This window comes from Euprymna scolopes, chromosome 25 (assembly GCF_053919585.1).
Source record: "Euprymna scolopes isolate OS-2025 chromosome 25, ASM5391958v1, whole genome shotgun sequence".
Taxonomy (NCBI): domain Eukaryota; kingdom Metazoa; phylum Mollusca; class Cephalopoda; order Sepiida; family Sepiolidae; genus Euprymna; species Euprymna scolopes.
In genome coordinates, this window is record NC_136506.1 from 73,483,134 (window position 1) to 73,491,330 (window position 8,197).

At 31.8% G+C, this 8,197-nt stretch overlaps 1 pseudogene; it reads right to left on the reverse strand.

Annotated features, from left to right (window-relative positions):
• Nucleotides 1-7,419: 7,419 nt before the first annotated feature.
• On the reverse strand, nucleotides 7,420-7,500 carry LOC145247720 (U6 spliceosomal RNA; annotated as a pseudogene).
• Between the last annotated feature and the right edge of the window lie 697 nt (nucleotides 7,501-8,197).

Consider the following 8,197-nt stretch of genomic DNA (forward strand, 5'->3'; position numbering starts at 1 on the left):
AGTTTTCTAGCGCATAGAGGGAGCTCAGTTTCTTTGCAGCAGCCTTGGCAGTATCTCGTCTTTTTTCTTTTCTCAAATATACGACCCCGTTTAGATACTATCTGATCACTCAGTCATCTCACATTCACAAACCCTTTGGCTTAATTTAATTGCGTTAATCTTTTTGTACACGTTGTACGCACATTGTGGCCTCAGTCACAAAGTGGACAAAAGAACAGGAAACAACTTCGACTCTCTTGTTCTTTCTGGCAACAGCATTTATTCCCTTGATGTTACAGCCGTGACGTCATCCACGTGACCTCCTTCTCGAGCGTCTTTCACGCCTCGCACGTGATCGTGAACGCATTTATAAATATAATAAACTAAAAAAAAGAAAAATTAAATATGTTTATTTACAGAAACTTTTTATCGGTATAATAATAAAATAAATTATACACGTTCTCGATTGTTATCTCGTCTCTCTCAAGATCTTTTTTGTAGCCCCTCTCCCTCCGCACCCGCGACGTCACTTTTCATGCATTTACATTCGTGCTATATTGCAGTATTTCTTAAATGTTACTTATTCTTTCCTTTTTTTTTTTTTTTTTTTTTTTACAAGACAAAACGACACAGAATATCATTTTCACAGCAATTTTCAATCGTGGACGCTTCCCTTTTTATGCCCATTTTCTTTCTGAGATTCTCGTGGATGACTCTGTTCTTGAGGAGGAATCGACTCTGCTACCTCTTGGTCTTTTTCCTCTCATCAAATCTGTTTTACACTTTATACATTAGATCCAGCGCTCTTTCTACGTCTCGATCGTCCTTAACATTTTCACACACCTGAGGCTATCCTCTATCTCATCATATCTACTATCAAAGCTGGCATGGGGCACTGTTGTTATTATGGGTTGTTAAACCTATGCCTCATTTAAGGTTCATAAACGTAGCTATAATTTGGATGCCCCCTCCCCATCCTTTCTACTTCTCTGCACCATCTCTCTCTCAGACGTATGAATTTTTAAAAATAAAATTGACAAGAAAGTTCTTGCGGTTTTTAACTATTAAATTCAGATAAACCTATTTCGATTCCAAAAAAAATTTATTGATCGAAAAAAGCAAGAACATAATCAACACACTTTTACCAACGTAAAACATGTGTATTTATGTCAATAACGTAAAGAATCTTGTGTTCTGGTGACGATAAAGTCGCTGAATGCTTTTTTGAAATCGCTTAAGTTTTGAAGCATTTCTCACTCAGAAAGTTGTCGAGATACTTGCAAAAGTGGTAGTCAGTAGGTGAGAGGTCTGGAGAGTATGGCGGATGAGGCAGAGTTTCATAGCTCAATTCGTTCAACTTCTGCAAGGATGAGACCGGTCGCAGACTACCAAACAGTCAGCATTAACGTTTTTTTTTTGTGCAACTCTGGCTTCGGGAAGTGTTGTGGAGCATTGTCGTCATCTTACTCAGTTTTCATCACAAGTCACAACCCGGTTGAGAAACGGGTCGTTCTTGTTGCAAAAGGAAGATGACACTTCATAATAGCGTTTCTTTAGGTTGTTATTCAATTCTTGAGGCACTCATTTATCAAGTTTTTTAGTCTTTCCAATCACTCTCGGGTAGTTGGAAATCGTTGTATACGTTATGCCTAATTCAAAAGCAAGTTCCAGTTGTGCGTGCATTGCATTTGACCAAGACTCTTAACTGATCGTTGTCGACATTCGATGGCCGATCACTACGCTCATCATCTTCAGGGCTCTAATCGTCGCCACGCAACTTCTTAAACCATAAATGTACTGTGCGTTTCTGCAATAGTAGTTACCACTTCGGTTATATCGTGAGCTATTTCAGCAGCTTTTTGGCCCAATTTTCAATTGAAATAAGACAATTGTGCGAATTCGCTTTTTTCTTTTGGCATCATGTATTCAACGTTCTGAAAAGGAGACATGATTGTTTTAAAACGATTAGATAAACTGGAAAATGCTCTTTAAAATGATATATAAAGTAAAGATATCATAACGAAAACTTATTTGAAAATACATCATTTGAAATCAAAATTAAAAATTCCGCAAGAACTTTCTGCACTTCTGCGTATCAATGAAATGAAGCGAATCTGTGCATTTCAGTTTCAAGAACGGCTGATAGAGGGCGTTTGTCAGCCTAGAACTGGGTCGATAACTCATACTTTTATTTTTATATATGTTTATACAATCTTACTGTGAACAAAAAACCAAAAAAAAAAAAACAATACAAACAAAAAAAAAATCTTTCTGTACAAAAAATATTAAAGAATTTGAAAAACATGAAGAATTTAAGAATACGTAAACCTCTATAAATGTTTCATGCATTTCAAATTATATTTTGCTACGTTGACAAACCAAAATTATATTTTAATACATTTTTATACTGTAAAACCCCCCAAATAATTCTAAAAACAATCTATAAATGTTTAATATTTTTTACATATTTTTTATTTTCAGTTATAAATCACCCATAAAAAGAAATACTATTAAAACTTTAAAATTATATTTTGATACATTTTTTTATACAATAAATGTTTTGGTTTTCATATATTTTGCTGTTCATTATTTCGTTATTACATATTTTTGCGTTTTCGGGACACTTGTTTATATTTGAGGTTCACAAAACGGCCGATAAAGGCCATTCAAAGAGCAGGGGTCGATAACTCATCTCGGACACCTCATATCATTGACATGCAGAAATGCCGAACTTTCTTCTCAGCCTAATATAAGGATTATTATGGCATGTCGTATCTAGAAATGTCTTATCTATTCTTTGCGTCTTTTGTTCTAGCTCAGTTAAATCGTCACTCTAGTAGTCTTCACAAATTCTGATACCTCATTATATTACAGCTTCAGCATATTTACGTTGTCTATCGAGGCCGTGGTTATCAGTTGATGTCAGCTCATCTTGATCTGCATTCAACTGTCCCTAACTAGCAACTGTCCTCAACTGTCGCAAGCCTAAGACTGTCTGTAAACAGTCCCTGTCGTAAACTCCTTACCATGTCTAAAACTGTCCATAAACTAACTCTAAATATATTGAATTCTATTATCCGGCCTTTTGTGCTTCTCACTACCACACCTTGGTTAACAATCCTTTTTAAACTTCCTTCGAGTGCCTTGGTGAACAACTTCCTCTCGAATATCTGAACACTTGAAGGACAACGTGTCCCCCCCTTGTTTGGCAACAAATGCCAACTCCAAATTTCCGTGTTGTCGTCTCTCACATTGGCGACTGCTGTGGGAGGCATGCATGAGCTCACATGTATAAAATGACTAAAACAACTAAAGAGAAAGAAAAGACTCCAATACATTCTGTAAATATCGGTTCGGCTCTGGGTACGTATGTGACACCATCGCAAGAAGCAACTGTTTAAGTGCTAAGTCCAAATCTATATCTTTTGCCGCAGTCGTGCCCATCAGTTGACGTTAGCTCATCTCGATATGCCCAATATCACAATCTGCGTTTCACTGTGTCAAACTGGAAAGACCTCAACTGTCACAAACTCAAGATTGTCCGTAAATTGTTCGTGACTGCCGTAAACTGTTGACAAACTCATTGCCACTCGTAAAACTGCCCGTAAACCAACTCTAAATATATTGTCCTCTATTGTTCGGCCCTTTTGTCTAAATCACTGCCACACCTTGATTAACAATTCTATTTCAGTTGCATTGTCTTTTTTTTTTTTTTTTTTTTTACTAAACTCACATCATATATAACCTTTGTTCTGTTCATCAACTTATTTTCCCTTCTCTTTGTTATAGCTTTTCCTCTTAAAAAATACTAGCCTTTTTTTTTTGGGGGGGGGGAGATTGCGATAGTATCAAACCCTTTCTCCTCACTGCACAGCTCATTACAGAATTGTCTTAGTGTGACCTCCTCATTGTGTGATACGATTTTACGAGTCCATTTTCATCTTCTTCACACTGGTCAGTAAATATTCATATGGTCCGACTGTTTGTCTGCATCTGTTCCTTACTTCCTTATTTTCATGTGGCACCTGTATAAAATGTTGAGCATGTTTCAGGAGCATCTCATCTCTGTAGCCTGTATCCGTTACAATCGCATATTTACCTATGCAAACGACTTCCTGCTTTGAAAGTCGGCCGCACTCAATGGTGCAGATTAACCTGACAGCCATAACGAAAATTTAGGTCAACACATAAAAATATCTGAAAAATGATTATTTCATTGAAATATGTTTATTTACAGATAATTTTTTTTTATAAATACAATAGACTAAAATAAATTTATTATATTTATTGAATATAATTTATTAACATTATTATGCATATATTAACTATTTATTTACAGAAACATTTTTATAAATATAATAACTAAAATAAATTAGAAATGTTTATTTACAAAAGAATTTTATAAATATAACTAACTAAAATTAATATGTTTATTTACAAACATTTTTTATATATATATTAAACTAAAATATATTAAATATATTTATTTACAAAAAACACGTTTTTATAAATATAATAAACTAAAATAAATTAAATATACTTATTTACAAAACAGTTAATAAATATAATAAAATAAATTAAATAGTTTATTTCCAGAAACTTTTATCAATATAATAAACTAAACTAAATATGTTTATTTATAGAAACACGTTTATTATCAATATAATAAAATAAATATGTTTATTTACGGGAATATTTTATAAATATGATAAACGAAAATAAATTTAATATGTTTATTTACAGAAAATATTTATAAATATAATAAAGTAAAATAAATTTAATATGTTTATTTACAGGAATATTTTATAAATATAATAAACTAAAATAAATTTAATATGTTTATTTACAGATAATTTTTTTTTATAAATACAATAAACTAAAATAAATTTATTACATTTATTGAATATAATTTATTAACATTATTATGCATATATTAACTATTTATTTACAGAAACATTTTTATAAATATAATAACTAAAATAAATTAGAAATGTTTATTTACAAAAGAATTTTATAAATATAACTAACTAAAATTAATATGTTTATTTACAAAATTTTTTTATATATATATTAAACTAAAATATATTAAATATATTTATTTACAAAAAACACGTTTTTATAAATATAATAAACTAAAATAAATTAAATATACTTATTTACAAAACAGTTAATAAATATAATAAAATAAATTAAATAGTTTATTTCCAGAAACTTTTATCAATATAATAAACTAAACTAAATATGTTTATAGAAACACGTTTATTATCAATATAATAAAATAAATATGTTTATTTACGGGAATATTTTATAAATATGATAAACGAAAATAAATTTAATATGTTTATTTACAGAAAATATTTATAAATATAATAAAGTAAAATAAATTTAATATGTTTATTTACAGGAATATTTTATAAATATAATAAACTAAAATAAATTTAATATGTTTATTTAAAAATAATTAATACTGAAAATATAGTAAATTATGCAAATATAGTAAATTAGAATAAAGTCAATGGAAAAACGAATCAATAAATATGTACTTAACATGGTACTAATACATGAATTTTTAACAATAAATTAACTTAAATAAACACAATGGAAAAGAAAGTATGCAATTGTCAAAAATAATTGATTAATACGTATCCAGTAGTTCGTATTGCCGAAAAAGTTATCTTTGCCTGCACAATAAGGCACACGATATAGTGCGGGCCACTTTCAAAGCAGGAGATTGACTGTCTCGGTAAATATGCGCTTGTACGAGAGTCAATCTAGACCTTGGATTGTCTAGTGATGCTGTTGGCTGCGCAATTCTGGCAAGAACTTCAGGCTTGGATCCATCATACGTCACAACCGTTATGACTGAAGCTGTCATGTTATGTAAGAACTGACAAACGAAAATCCCACTTCAACTCTTGTCACTAAAAAAAAAAAAAAATGCCACAAGAAAAACACAAATCAAATGTTCAATTGTTCCCGTTATTTTTAGTCACTTTTATTCTCTTCATGTTTTCTTCCTTCTTTACACATTTTGCAATTAACAATGCACTTCCGGTTAGAGTACGGGTGCGTGAATGTCGTTTTCTTCTCTTTCTAGTTGTTCAATTGTTCATTAAGAATCACTTGTATTCATTGTTATATTGTTTCTTTGTTTATGTGTCATAGTTAACGTTTATGCCTGGGATGTATGGGTATATAGATAATTAGAGTTTTATTTAGGAATTTCTTTCCTTCTTCTTCGTCATCTATTTTTCTTGTAATTGTTATTGTTGTTGTTGTTGTTGTTCTTCTTCTTCTTCTTCTTCTTCTTATTATTATTATTCCTTTTTCTTCCCCATATTTTTTTGTTAGTGTTCTTCCCTTTTTCCTTATTTCTTCTTCTTCTTCTTCTTCTTCTTCTTCTTCTTCTTCTTCTTCTTCTTCTTCTTCTTCTTCTTCTTCTTCTCCATGGCTCTTTTGTTTGCTATTGTTATTGTTCTTTTTCTTCTTGTTTGTCCTACTACTACTACTACTACTACTACTACTACTACTACTACTACTACTACTAATTATTATTATTATTATTATTATTATTATTATTATTATTATTATTATTATTATTTCGTTTATCAACGTCTCTCTGGAAAGGACTGGGATTCATTTCCAGAGGATTTCCCTCAATCCCGGCTCCAAACCAGGAGTTTCAAAGATCAAGAGCTTTTCTAAGGATGTTGGTGGTACCTACAATAGAAGAGGTCTGAAGGCCACCTAAAACATCGGGGATTTTTAGTTTTTTCAATTGTCCTTTCAGACGACTTGATACTACTCCTAGTGTACCAACTACGACTGGGATTATTTGTGTTTTAACCCCGTGTATACGCCTTATCTCCAAGGCCAATGGAGCATAATTGCTCCACTTCTCGTTCTCCTTCTCTCTCACATTCTTGTCCCAGGAATAATAATAATAATAATAATAATAATAATAATAATAATAATAATAATAATAATAATAATAATAATAATATTTATTATTATTATTATTATAATTGGCTCACATGGAGCTTTCACACAAGTCAACAAACGATCGATTTGGAAACCTGTGGTGTTCTCTGGAAGCTGAGTGACAACAAGTCTCCCCAGACGTCCAGCTCTCTCCACCTCCTTCGGTAGCATTTGCAGATAAATCTGCGTCATCGCAACAGCCTCATACCATTGATTTCTCTCTGATAGTGGCCATTAGTTTATATTGGAATTTGAGTGGCACTAAGCCTCCCCACGATCCCAGTTCTCTTTGCGCTTGTCCAGCGGAGGTCTGGCCAGCACTCTCTCCTCGATCTTTCCATCCTGCTTGACCCTTCTCGGCTCATTGGTATCACTTTTCTATTGGTGGGGGGGCGATGATGTGACAATGGGGGGATGCATGATGGTGGTGTAGAACTTGTTGATATGCAGCTTTGGTGTAAAAATATGGAACGCTTCACGAATGTGCATGTCATCCTTCTCTGTATCGTTCCAATTTTAGTATATGTACTGCTGAATTATTATTATTATTATTATTATTATTATTATTATTATTATTATTATTATTATTATTATTATTATATCGTTTTCTTATTCACCTTCTTTTAATCTTTTTCTTCTTCTCTTTTATTTTCCACTTATTACCGACTCGTCTATTTCCTCCTTTCTTTCTTTTTTACCACCCCTCTTCTTCCAGCACAGATTACTTTGTGAGTTCCTTGGTCATCCTGGTCACAGAACCAAATCAAATGTATGCTGCATTGTACGATGATAATCTCATGATAATTAGAGATGAACACTCTGTCAGATTTATTTGCTCGGATAGGACAATATTTCGCCTATAGCTTTAGAATTCGAATTTATATAAAACTGTTTCGGAATTTTTGTGATAAGGATTTGTATTTTGGATAATTTTTTATTACTTATCTTATCTTGGTGGTTATATTCATAACGTTCTCTTCAGATTCTCGAGTTGTAAAAGCTGCACACAAGAAGATGGAAATTTACACCGACCGGGACTTTATGAATATAACGCTACAAATGAAGATGGTAGTTCGAAAAATCCAAATTATATAATACTCTCCACACGGAATGTCTCCATCTTGAAAAGGATTCTTCACAATTATTACGTAAGTCCATTTACCGCTCTTGGTTTTGTTCATATAATTTAACAAAAACAAAAACCTTTTTTTTTTTTACTCTTTCTCATCTAAACAAG